The 13,935-nt window shown below is 40.5% G+C and overlaps 1 protein-coding gene across 10 annotated transcripts in view; it reads right to left on the bottom strand.

The window, feature by feature from the left end:
• Nucleotides 1-13,935, bottom strand: part of SASH1 (SAM and SH3 domain containing 1) — a 540,145-nt gene that overhangs the window by 115,535 nt on the left and 410,675 nt on the right. Inside the window, exon 1 of one of the 10 annotated variants that reach the window (XM_083607942.1) lies at nucleotides 8,032-8,067. The exons of the other annotated variants lie outside the window; for them this stretch is intronic. The gene's annotated coding sequence lies outside the window, so the exon portion shown is untranslated. Of the gene's footprint in view, nucleotides 1-8,031; nucleotides 8,068-13,935 lie in introns of those variants that run through there. 10 annotated transcript variants of the gene reach the window in all.

Raw genomic sequence — 13,935 nt, 5'->3', positions numbered from 1 at the left:
GCCTAAGGATATAAACAATGACATTCTGTTTAGTTTTTCAGCTTACAAAGTCAAAGGGGCTATACAATTCTGGAAGTACAGAGACAAAAAGGCCGCATTTTAATAACATGAGTACGAGGAGTTGTTAGAATAATTCACAAAAGTATAACTATGACTGGTAAATCAATTAATTTTTTTCTGTTGTTCTCTGAGGGCCTTAGGAGGTAGGAAGGCAGATATATTGAGGTTTATAGCCCAATAGCAACTAGGCCACATTACATCACACAATAGTCTTGTTCAATCACTTAACCAATCAAGTGTTTATTATAGTCAACCAACCAATAAACAATATATATGAAAGGGTCTGGGGGCAGGAGTTCACAGCACCACTGCTTTACTGTGTTTGTTTGTTTCCCTCAAGTTCCAGCACTGGTTTCAGAATCTGGTAAGTTATCATATTAGCAGCATTACTCTCAGGGAAGGGAGAGTTGTAGAGGAACTTCAGGATCCCAGGTAAGTGGGTTCTCTGGCTCTGGGAGAGGCAGAAGCTCAACCTGCTTTCTGATAGGTGGGGGTATTGAATTTGTACTCAGTGATGACAGCTGTCTCCAATCCTAGCTTCACAGGCTTCTCTGATTATCCACCCAGATGTCGTTTCTGTCTAGACCGAATTCAGTGGAAAATATGGGATATAAATAATAATTAGGCTGCTGATGTCCTCGGCCTGCCCCAAGTCAGCAAGTATGGGGTAGAACGCCCATGGGATAGCCTTTGTCTCTCGGTTCTCTTCTCCTCTTGACCTCGCATTTCTCTACTCCCTATTGACTCTACCCTCCATTCTCTCTCATACACCTCTTGCCCTTATTGCTCTCCCAGGGGGAGGCTTTCTGAAACCTCACAGCTTCTCTGTAAAATTACTCCAGTATCACTTACTAGCCCTCCAGGGTCTTACCAGGGACCAGATAAAAGTTGTCCAGTTTTCACCGGTCCATCTTCCTCTGGACTTCCATGTCCTGTAAGCACTTCCTGCCTGTGAAGCTCTTTATTTCCCTTTCTCCTCATAGACAAGACAGACAGCTGTGGTTTCAATGAAACCAGTCTGTCATGAAGACACACTTTCCTGGTAGCAGCTGCCTCCCTCTCAGCGACAGTGTGGTGACCATAACACTGTTCAATTCCCACCTGATTGCAGATCAATCCACAGCCTGGGCTTGCAATAGTTTGGGCTTACAGCTGAGCAGACAGCAGCATTGCACTTCCCCAACAGAAATTGCACACCAAGTGGGTAAAGTGTCTGTTCCTTGGATCAGCTGCCAGAAGGTCACATAAGCAGAGATAACAATATACAAAAATACCAGTGATACAAGGTCAAATCTCATGGACGGTACAGTACAAATCTCAGTACAGTACTAGCATTTGGCTTTTTACTGTCCCAGCCAAGCAGAAAAAAATCTTATGCACAAATACTATTCTATTTGGGAGGAATAATGCATCGTTATCCAGGGGGGTTCAGCTCATTTAATTAAAACAAGTACAATCACCCTCCTGTGGGCTTTAAACTGTGAATATCCATTTAAATATTATTTAGATGCATATCTTCTAAGTACTGGGGCCTGTGCTGAGCTTCATGTTTATATCAATTAGGGATATCAGCGGGCTAATAAAAGCTTTATGTCTTGCCAGTTTATAAGCCTTTCCACTCTTGGATCTGGAATTTTTATTCCTTTATGATCTTATATGCCCATATTGCTTCATCATGGCCAAAGTGCCTGTTGATGAGGCTAAACAGCCGTCTTTTTCTCAAGTAAATAGAATTTAATATCTCACTCTACCCACCAGCAGAAAAACATGCTGCATTTTTAAAAAAAATGTAAAAAAGCAATCAGCACAGCATTGCACATGGCCCTGGTTTGCCTGAGGCTTTAAATCTATAGCAGCAGTCAAGAACTAGATAGGCCATGAGATCAATATAACACTGGGTACTAGGGTGATGGACCACAGCGCCTCCCTCGATCGCTTTGCCTTGTACTGCAATCTTTCTTAATACAACCTTTCACCCATATCATGTAGCACTACCAGGACCTGACTAATATTAGGCTCCAAAGGGGAAATGTACTGTAGATAGTTTCCAGTTTTTCATCCCATGGATTGAGTTATGAAAGTGAGAAAACATGACACGTCTACAGCGGTTTGGATAAGAGAATAAGCAAAGGCTGAGGAGGCATCCTGGGTCAATACAAAAACAGGGCCTAATAGATGCTATTCACCAAGCACATACATAAGCGTTTAAAGTATGCGTTAATCCACATCATGACAGCAGATGTTTTGGAAAGCACACATATTTGAATTTCAGTCCTGATATCTCTTAAGCTACTCATAGTCGCAGATGTGCACTGAGCCATAAATAGATTTCTCTGTTGTGAGTCGAGATTAGTGAAAATCTTTAAATCTTGATCATCTGAGAAGCTTACTATGTCACTTGAACATTTCTGACTGCGTGTGCACATGTGCGCACACATTTATACTACTTTTCACACTGCCTTCATAATTTGGCTCATTCCCATTATGCAAAAATGTATAGAAGATGACCTGGGCCACTTGGGAGGAGCCAATGCTGTCGCTGCTTTCCACACCTGTGCTGCTCTAGTTCCAGGAGGGGCAGTGCTGATAACAGTGATAAGCTGCAACACAGGGTTCTCCTACATGTCATTTCCCCCCTTCCTATGCTTTAAAAAAGGGCTTTTCAAAGTACTTATTACTAATTTTAACTACTGCTTTTGATGTTTTAATTTATTTTTTGCATTCACATTTTTATCTGTAAACTGTCCTGAAAACTGACATCAAAGGGCAGTATAGAATTTACATAAATAAATGCAATTAGCATACTGGGGCTGATCTACAAGCATTATTACTGCATTCACAGCAAGCTACCTTTCCTCTTCCCAGAAGTTTTAAAAAATAGTAATAAATTCTGCAAGTTTGCAGCTGAAGCTGGTCATGGAAAGCACTGATTGATGGCATCCAACAGGTCACCAAGAAGCCTTCACCACTCAATTTCCAGAGTAGTACTGCATAATTTAAAAAGCTTCTTTTTATTTCAAGCTAAGAGACGAATGTAAATATGTATAAGCATTTTACATGACACTTTACAAATGTTCAGTGAAGGACAGGCAACCTGCCTTAAGCACTGGTGAAGAAAAAAGAGTAACAGCTGAAGCAGTGCTGGATGCATGTACATTTGTCAAACTGCAAAGCCAGGAAGAAAGCAGAGTTACACCACAGCTGAGGGATCTGCTGTGGAGTTTTTTATTTTTAGAATTTTTATCCTTTAGTGTTTTAAACAATAGCCCTTTGTATAATGAATTAACCACAAAATCAAAGTTTAAAGAGATATTGGAAGCTATCTAGTCCAATCTCCTGTTGTGCAAGATCTACAGTGCAGGAAGCAACAACAGCAGCCTTGACAGATAGTTATCTAGCTTCCACTTAAATACATCCAGCAAAGGAGTGCCCACCACCTACTGAAGCAGTCTGCCCCCTGCCCAAGTTTCTCCAAACACTTACCTGAAGCCTGCTTCCCTGCCATTTCCACCCACTGTTTTTCCAGAGCAACAGAAAATAAATCTGGTCTATCTTCTATGTGACAGCCCTTCGGATATTTGAAGATTACTATCATGTCTTCCCTTACTCTTCTTTTATAAAGGCTCAGTAAAACCAACTCTTTCAATAGCTCCTCATAGGATAGGCCTTGGTTTCCATCCATACCCCCCACCATTTTGATCATATTCCTCAGGACATGTTTCAGTTTAACAATATCCGTCTTTAAATGTCCAGCACTAGATGTGGCCTGGATAGCACAGAGCAGAACCATTGTTTTCCTTGATCTGGACACTATGCTTCTGTTACCTGTTTTATATGCGATGTTATCCTAAATTATCAGAAGTGTAAGAATCTCAAATACAGGTACATTTTGTGGTAATCAGACATGAAAGAAAAGTGAACCAAGTGAAATTGTCAGTAGCCAATACAGGCTATCAAGAACATTCAGAACTAGTATTTGAACTGCATTTCAAACAAACTCTTATAAACATGATTTTTTAGAATTTTACTACATCTCAAGTTTTTAACTTGGCACCCAGAACATCAAACAAGGATCCTATTTTCCTGTCACACCCAACTTGAAAAAAAGTATTTTTTATGTATTCATGGTGTTTCCTCTGTGAAATAGTACTACAAAGTCTGTCATGATTTCTATTAATTTATCCAACAATAATACAATTACAAGAAATACTTTCTTAAATAAAGTATCAGTTTCCAATAAGATCACATTTTGAACCTCTCCTTGAGTTGCTGAATCAATAATTCTAAACAGGGCAAAAGAAAAATGCTTCTCTTAATCCAAGAAAATTAAGACACATACACACATTTGGACTAAGCATCAAATATTCTGGAAGCACAACTTGTGCTTTTGATTTTAAGGTAAAAAGGTAAAGGTACCCCTGCCCGTACGGGCCAGTCTTGACAGACTCTAGGGTTGTGCGCTCATCTCACCCTAGAGGCCGGGAGCCAGCGCTGTCCGCAGACACTTCTGGGTCACGTGGCCAGCGTGACGAAGCTGCTCCGGAGAACCGGCACCAGAGCAGCACACGGAAACTCCGTTTACCTTCCCGCTATACAGCGGTACCTACCTATTTATCTACTTGCACTTATGGGTGCTTTCGAACTGCTAGGTGGGCAGGAGCTGGGACCGAACGACAGGAACTCACCCCGCCACAGGGATTCGAACCGCTGACCATGCGATCGGCAAGTCCTAGGCGCTGAGGTTTAACCCACAGCGCCACCCGCGTCCCTTTTTTATTTTAGTAGAGGTATTTAACATTAAAGAAAAACAATTTAAATATACTTTGTTCAAAATGAAATGTGCTTCATTCCATTTCTACCATTTTAAAAATTGTTCCATTACTGGTAAGGCCTCAAAGACTATTTTTTTTAAAAACATATGTTCTTTCCCTATGAACAAAGACACTTTTGTCATGGTGGTGTGTTAAAATCTTCATAAGGCCCAGCTGCTTCTAAGGCATGGAAACAATTTTTGGCTGACATTAAATGGGAGATGTACTTATATCAGGAAACACCTACATGTGCATTAGCCATCCTACTCCTTACAAATAGTGAATGGTATTTTGCTTAAGGATGATATACTTTAAATCCAATTTACCCCACTCCCACCCTGTTATACTTTGCCATCATTTAACCAGAACTACATCCCACCTTTGTTGCACCTTTGCCAGCTGTCCTCCGACTTGTTATATGAATTGTGACATACTTTGGACAGCTTCTTAGCATCCTTTGGTTAGGGAAGATTGATGGAGATCCATCACAACAACAAGAGGAGTTTGTATTTGATATCCCGCTTTATCACTATCCTAAGGAGTCTCAAAGCGGCTAACATTCTCCTTTCCCTTCCTCCCCCACAACAAAACACTCTGTGAGGTGAGTGGGGCTGAGAGACTTCAGAGAAGTGTGACTGGCCCAAGGTCACCCAGCAGCTGCATGTGGAGGAGCGGAGACTCGAACCCCGTTCACCAGATTACGAGTCTACCACTCTTAACCACTACACCACACTGGCTCTCAAGGCCTTTTCTGTGACAGCCTCCAACGTTATGAAAAGTTTTTTTAAAAAAATGAAAGCAAAGAACCAAGCAAACAGGGAAACTAGCAAGTGTGAAAGTTTGGGGAGGGGGCAGGAAAAAAATAATCAGAAACATTGGACAACTTTAGCTATAATCCAGTCAGCACTCACCAGATGAGATCATAACTGAAAGGAGTAATTAAGTTTTAATAAATATTTAAATTTATTACCATTATTTTATTGCAGAATTTATTGTAATTTTATTACAATGAATGTTGCTTTCATAAATCTCTTCACTTTTAACCACCCCAAGTTTCTTCTGTTTTTATATGATAGTGATAATTATCTATTGTTTTTAAGCCTAGATACTAAAACCTGCCTTTGTTTACTAGTATGTTTATTTTGATATTCAGCTTTCTTTCTTTCTCCCAGCTGTACCAATTGGCAAAAACTAATTGGGGACCATGAAGGGACGCAGGTGGCGCTGTGAGTTAAACCACAGAGCCTAGGACTTGCTGATCAGAAGGTCAGCGGTTCGAATCCCCGCGATGGAGTAAGCTCCCATTGCTCGGTCCCTGCTCCTGCCAACCTAGCAGTTCAAAAGCACATCAAAGTGCAAGTAGATAAATAGGTACCACTCCAGCGGGAAGGTAAACAGCGTTTCCATGCGCTGCTCTGGTTCGCCAGAAGCGGCTTAGTCATGCTGGCCACATGACCCGGAAGCTGTACATTGGCTCCCCGGCCAATAAAGAAAGATGAGTGCTGCAACCCCAGAGTCGGCCACGACTGAACCTAATGGTCAGGGGTCCCTTTACTTTTACCTAATTGGGGACCATAGGGCACAGAAGCTTGTAGTCTATCACTAATGCTAGGCATATTTTATCATTGTTTGAATAAAACTATAGCATTTATACTTTTATATTTCATGAAATACCTAACAGTACAATACTACGAAACATTTCATGTACTTGTTGTAGTAAGTTTGGGTTTGTAAATAAGCATACAATCCTAAGCACACTTACTAGTGAACACTGTGGACCTTACTTCTGAGTAAGCATATCTAAGTGTGTGATGAGTATTGCATATATGGCATATATTCCAATCTTTCTGGGGGTATTTTTTTTCTGTGGAGAAATGTAAAATTTTTACCCTATGGCTTTCAGGTTTCCATGCATTTTACACCTCTAAACAGGTTGACAAACCAAGATAGTTGGAGCCATTCAAAGTCAGAATCCAGTACAGGCATATGCCCATATTTTACCTGGAAACATTTAGAGTCAGGCCAAGTCAGAGAGAATAAATCAGCTGCTAGAAAGAGGGGGCGAGATGGGGGAAGCAATGTTGTAGGTTAGGAGAACAATGTTGCCCTTCCTCTTTCCCCACCCTACAGTTTTGAATGATTCAACCCAAGGGCACCAGTGTGCACACCATGGTTTGAGTTCCAGTGCACCCTGAAAGCATTTGAAACGACTCTTATTTTGGGTGTTTCATTTTAGGGCTGAAATCCTACCTCTGCCATTGACTCGTTTTCTTGGTCTTAAGTAAGACAACTTGTTGCCTTCTACTGCATTACTCAGTTTTCAACATCATCATCTGCAGAAAGCTTAGGTAAAGGGACCCTTGACCATTAGGTCCAGTCGTGACCGACTCTGGGGTTGCGGCGCTCATCTCGCTATATTGGCCGAGGGAGCTGGCGTACAGCTTCTGGGTCATGCGGCCAGCATGACTAAGCCACTTCTGGCGAATCAGAGCAGCACACGGAAATGCCGTTTACCTTCCCACCGGAGCGGTACCTATTTATCTACTTGCACTTTGACGTGCTTTCAAGCTGCTAGGTTGGCAGGAGCAGGGACCAAGCAACGGGAGCTCACCCCATCGCAGGGATTCGAACCGCCGACCTTCTGACTGGCAAGTCCTAGGCTCTGTGGTTTAACCCACAGTGCCATCCGCGTCCCGCAGAAAGCTTACAAATGGCATAAAGACATCATCGTATTCATCCCATGATAAAGTAGTGAAAGGTATAAAACTCTGAACATGGAGGTTCAATTTAGTTATCATGGATGGAAATGGAAGGGTCAGGGAGGTGGAATTTTGTTGGCTGTAAGGGAACGGCTGGACGAGGATGGACTCGGTGGGCTTCCACTTTCTGGAGGCACTAACTGCCACTGGGTATGTCTTTAATTTCAATTGTGTGACAGCAAAATCTGATGGGTTGCTGGAATGTAACATCTTTGTTTTCCTAATTCCCCTTGTAGAATTCAAAAAATGTCATTTACTTTTCTTTGACATGAAAAACAACAATTTAAACCATAGATACTAATACATTTTTAACAGCCGGATTGTTTTACAGCCAAGTAAGACTCTACAAAAACACCTGCACTCATGAGATTGGTTTGTTTGTTTTTTAAAGCAGAACATACCTGGCTCTCTGATGCAAAGCCATTCAAAAGGGGCGTCACAAAAAGCAAATCAGACTTTTATATTAAATGATTAAGCTCTGTTGAAAGAAAGATGTTTGGTTGAAACATTTGCGTTATGGAAGGAAAAGGCTTGTATCAAATATTATCTCATTCAGCTGTTGGGCCCTAGAAAGAGATTAAGACAGTCTTGGAAATAAGTGTTAAGAGGTGCTCACACTGTCTCCTGCATACTCTTTCTCCTTCAGCTCCTGCCAATTTGAGAAAGTGTCTCTTACCAGTTACTGGAGAGCACAACCATGTGTGTTTGGTTTGATCCAGCAAGGTTATTCATATGTTCCTACAAAAGGCAAAAGAGAGGAAGTGCTCACACAGGACCAAGGGGGGGGGGGCGGCGGTTTCAGCTGCAATGTTTATTTTATTCTCCACAGTTGAATGAAATGCTTAACTGTACAGCTAGGTTAGTGTGAGTGAATTCAACATTTAAGAAAACAAGGGAAAATGTAGTAAGCTTAACAACGGAAGGAAAAATTCATACCTGCACAACTTGAACCCCAATCATAAATATCTAGCCTGCACTTAAGTTTTTAATTGGCTTATATTCTTGTTTTAAATCTAGAATTCCCAAAGTCCCAATTGTTTTTCTATGTACTTTACTTGAATAAACTGCATTAAGCTGGGAATTATGTATAGTAAACAGTAGTGATCTGAAGACTCGTGTGCATGTGTGGAATGCACTTTGACAGAGGCTTATTTCCACACAGCCCTCAGCTGTACACCTCCCCACATCACATGCAGTTCTGGAGGTCTCTTAAACCTCATGACTGGCCTTTTGGGAAACACAAGGAAGTCTGTCAAGAACAGTGGAATACAAATGCCACATACAGCTCTCTGGGTGTTAATCAATTGTTTAAAATCCATATGTTTGAACTGTCTTAGGAGACAATGGGACAGTGCACCTTTATGAGTAAGGTCAAACTACTGGAGAATTACCAGCACCTCTATAACCATCACCTGTGGTTATAGACTGAGAGCTTAATGCTTCTCCAAACTAAAGACAGTGAGGAAAGGGTTCTGCAGCAGGATCAAGATTAAATTAATTTTGGTTTGGGTGTAGCTACAGTCAGCTGGTCTGCTGGGCACAGCGGCAGCAAAAGACATGCATCATTTGCTGCCATGCTACCCCCACCTGAATTGCCCAGCAGCGAAGGAGCAAAAGATGTGTATTATTATTTTTTTGCTGCCGGGTGAATGTGTTTGGCGGGGTATGGCGGTAGCAAAAGACACCTCTTTGCTGCCATGCTACCCTGTAGACCCCTGATTTGCCTGGCAGCTTTCTTTCCCCCCTGCAGGGCTGCAAAAAAAATGGTGCCTAGACCTTTTGTTTTGGCATCCACAACCTAGGTCCTGGAAGCCACATGGCTCCTATCCTAGTTTCTAACACAACACTGCTGACTGTTAAAAAAAATGTGGGTAGGAATGCTACAACATATGACAAAGTTATGTGTGCCAGTAGTTAATATTCTTGATGCATATGTAAGCTGGCATTATTCACCTCAATACAGAGAAACTGTTCTGTTTACATACTGCTAGCAATAGCCAACTAAACCATAATGAACTTATGCTTTTTATTCACTTAGCATAGTTTTGCAAGCCTAAAGCAGACTATCCCAAAACGTTCTTCTTAAGGAATAAAATAAAATTGTATTTTCCAATTAAGGCTCGTAAATATTATATATACATATACTTAAATAGTATATTATTCACAAATCCATCCAAATAAAGATATCTAGCATCAGAAAGAAATTCTTACAGACAATTTTTCTAAAGCATTTTATATCATAAGCAGAATTTCTTGTCCAACACTTTTCAGTATTACTTATAAAAAACAGGAATAATCATCTAGAAAGTTCTGCTGCACATATCACACTGAAAAGAATGTTAGCTGGGTTATTCCTATTGCTATAATAGGAATTTGTAAAATTACAGTTGCACCAGAGAAATGTAATTCTAATTTTAGTTTTGTTATGAAACAGAAACCCCACTGGCTTCTTTGAACATATATAATTTATTCTGATCAAAAGATCAAGAATGCAAAGTAGGATACATTTCAGATTCCCTACAAAGATTAAACTTCATAACTACAACTTGCACTAAACGAGTTACAACACTGAGAGCAAAAAATGCATAAGCGTATACTATAAAGCAAAGCTTTCAAAACTGTGTGTCGCAACACGTTCGTGTGTCAGTTGCAGTGTGTAGGTGTGTCGCGCGAACGCTCCCCACATTGCTCCCGAAAGGGAGTTAGTTTAGCCTCTGGTTTGCTAGTAAAACTGAATTACTGAGCCGCGAAATGATGCAAAACTGACTGTGCCGCGAAATGATGCATGTCTAAAAAGTGTGCCACCAACATGAAAGGTTTGGAAAGCTCTGCTATAAAGTCTACACACACACAGAGTACGCATGTATGGAAGATTAGTAGAACACTACAGCAGGATGGTTTTTTTAAAAAACAATTAATTCTCTATCGACCCAATTAATAACCAGGAAAACTACTCTTACATGCTTACATTCTAATGCAATGACTAGTACTGAAATATTTCATGAGGTTAATTAGCTAGGACAAGCAACAGGACAGTCATTTCCAGTTCAGCAAATCCAAATGCTGACTCTCATTCCTGCATATATTTCATCTGTAGTAAGCAAATGTTTTTAAACTGTCATAAATGCACAACCTTCAGCAAACACCCAGAGCAAAAAAATTATCTCATTATTATTCCCATTATTATTACTACAGGGGGGGGGATCTGACTGAAATCAGTGAAGAACTGTATTGGCTCTATTTCCACTGCCAGCTTTCATAACTGCAATTTAACATAATACCATAATCAGCATCTCCTATTGTATCCTAGGATTTTTAAAAAATGTAATATTCAAAATATGCCTGGTAAAAGTTTTTGCATAGACCAAAACCAAGGGAAGATTTGATCCACAACAATTTCCTGAAAAAATGTAGGTTTCCAAATGAGATCTTTGCAAAGTTCTCTTTTACTGCTGACCCTCTCATAGTAAATGTCTGTCAAAGTCAAAGCTCCCCTAACCCATAATACCTGCTGAATAAGAAGAGCACTTTCCCACCACTCCTTATGCCCCTACAGATGCTCCCACAGACATGAGCATAAAGACTTCTCTCTTTATTTGTTTCTAAAGTAATAAAAGTGCAGGCAAAGGAGATGTTTAGCTATTCCATCATTTTAAAGCTGAAACACTCTACATCACTGAATCTTCACACTGAATTACCAGCTATAATGACTCATTTTGCCCCGGCAACTGCACTATGAAACTGGCAAAACTAAGGTTGGTGTTTTCTCTGCTACATTAACTTTCTCCAAACACCCAGTTTAACTCTGTTTGTCTCACCTTGTACATCTCCCATAGTACCAAAATTTGCCAGAAAATGCACTCCGTGTAACCTCATCCATAGTCAACTATTTTCATTTTTTTAAAAAACCAATAAAAAGCAGAGGAAATAAATCCCATTGCTGTTGTCGTAGTTCAACATATGAATGAATACATATATTAATAATGTGGAATGTAAGGAATTAATGCATTGATTGCTGCTTGTCCCCACCTGCCTCAAGCAACAGTGCCTGGTACCAGTGTCCCTTGTTTCTCTCCTTATCCCTAGCTTGCCTTTATTTTTTTAGGGTTTTTTTTTACCTTCTTTCCTTCCTTCCTCCTTCCTCCCCTTCTCCTTTCCCCTATTATCTGGGTCTCCTTTTTTTGAGTGCTAGACCATGATCTGAAGAAACATGGAGGCCAACACCTCACTGAAACTAAGCAAGTCTGATCAGTACCTGGATGGGAGATCACCTGAGAATCCCATGTACACCACGTTCAGTTCCACTGATGAAGAAAGGTGGGGTATAAAAATAATAAATACATGATATTAATACATTTGTGGGGGAGAGAGATGGAAATGGAGGCCTATTGTGGGTATGAACTTTGTAACAAAGGTTGATACTGAGCATAAGGGAGATAATTCTGAGTTACTTGCTTGTTGAGATTACTGTATGTAGCACACACAGTTTTACAAAAAACAACTACTAATAACAACAAGAACCTTTGAAATCTATGATAACTGTAAATTGAAATAAAGGCAAATCAAGTTCAGATACATAGAACAGAAACTCTCACTTCTGTAAAACCTGTGACATTTTCTGGAGCTATTTATTCTACCTAAAACTTTTCAGCAGAACAGATTCATTCTTCCCAAATCTTCAGACAATCATGTGGAGATAGTTTGGGAGTTCTCCTGGATACAACACTGGATGCTCAGGCAGCCACAGTGGCAAGTAGTGCTAACTAACGCCTAGCTTCAACTGATGCCCAAGATACACTGTTAGATAACTTGGTTACAGAGGTCTAGGCAGAGGCGGTTTTAAGGTAGCGTGTCCAGTGTGGTCGCACTGGGCACCACCCTGCAGGGGGCGCCAAAACAATGCTGTAGAACTGAGCAGGCAGGAGGGGGACCACTGAATTTTAGCGTTGCACAGCGCACCACTGAAATATGAGAGCCCAAAGCCAGTGGACCAGTGGTGACTGGTCCATGCTCTGATAACCTCAAAATTGGATTCCTGTATTTTGCTGTAAGTGGGGTTGTCCTTGAAGAAAGTACTGAAGATGCGGTTGGCACATAATATTGCTGCCCATTTCCTATCTGAGGCAGCAAAGTGGAATTTCCTAACACCAATCTTGCAGGTGCTGCACTGCACTGGCTGTTCTGTAAGCTACTGGGCACAATTCCAGGTATTGGTACAGTACTTGAATATAAATCTAAATGATTCAGGGCCTCCGAGCTTGAGGAAGTATCTCACTCAGTACCACCCAACGTGGGCTTTTAAGAGAGGCTCTGCTAGTAATGCCTTCGTTCAGTAAGCCCTCAGCAGCAGCAACTCACTTGTGGAACTCTCTTCTAGTGCATATTCAGATTGCTATACCCATTTGAGCATCAACTTATTTTTATTAGCCCTCAGAGCATGAGAAGGGTGGTTCTGTTGATATATTTTATTGTGCTGTTGACTGCTTTGGATTGTGATAATTGTATCATACTGCTTAATTCATTTTTAATGTGTTGTTTACACTATTTTTATTGTTTTATTTTATGTCTATTGTTAACCACTCTTCCTTTTGAGGACAAGGGGGTTATAAGCAATAAATAATAATACCTAGGAATGCATATAATTTAATTAGCCTGAGGTCACAAGGCTAAATACTACTCTAACAGTTTGAAACACCGGGGGGGGGGGGCAATCCAATTATTGTTCTTTTTCTTATTATTTTTCTTACAGTTAACTGTCAGTAAACAGTTTCGATCACAACAGTTCTTCTCTCCTTTTGCTTGTCTGCCAATAAACACTTTAAAAATACTGAAAGAGTTAAGTTTTCCATTAGTCAGGTCTAGCCCCATTCCGCAACTGGTGTGGTTAAAGTAGTTGAACTAATTAAATTCAGGGCATGTATGGTGTAGCTGAACATTTTTGATCCGCCGTAGCTATTGAATTATTGAACCTCAGGGGAGGGAGGAAGAGAATCAGCAACATGAAAGGAGTATTAGAAATATTTAATTCTCTGCATGCATACTCCATAGAAGACCTGATAAATCACTCTACAATCTCTCTTTAAAAAAGTGTGTGAAATCCAAAGTCACAGTTAAAAATATTGGTTCAGGCAAAGTTGAAACTGCACAAGTTTAACAAACCACAGGTTCTCCTCAATACATCATACATTAAGAGGCAGAGAAAAAAGTAGCAGCATTTACACATCAGCTTGGAAAAGGAGGTTCAATCATGCAATACAGTATCTATTTGATAGGTATGCAAAATTCACTGGTGGAAATTACACTTT

This window comes from Podarcis filfolensis (genome assembly GCF_964270895.1).
Source record: "Podarcis filfolensis genome assembly, chromosome: 3".
Taxonomy (NCBI): Eukaryota; Metazoa; Chordata; class Lepidosauria; order Squamata; family Lacertidae; genus Podarcis; species Podarcis filfolensis.
This window is presented reverse-complemented; position numbering and strand designations above follow the sequence as displayed.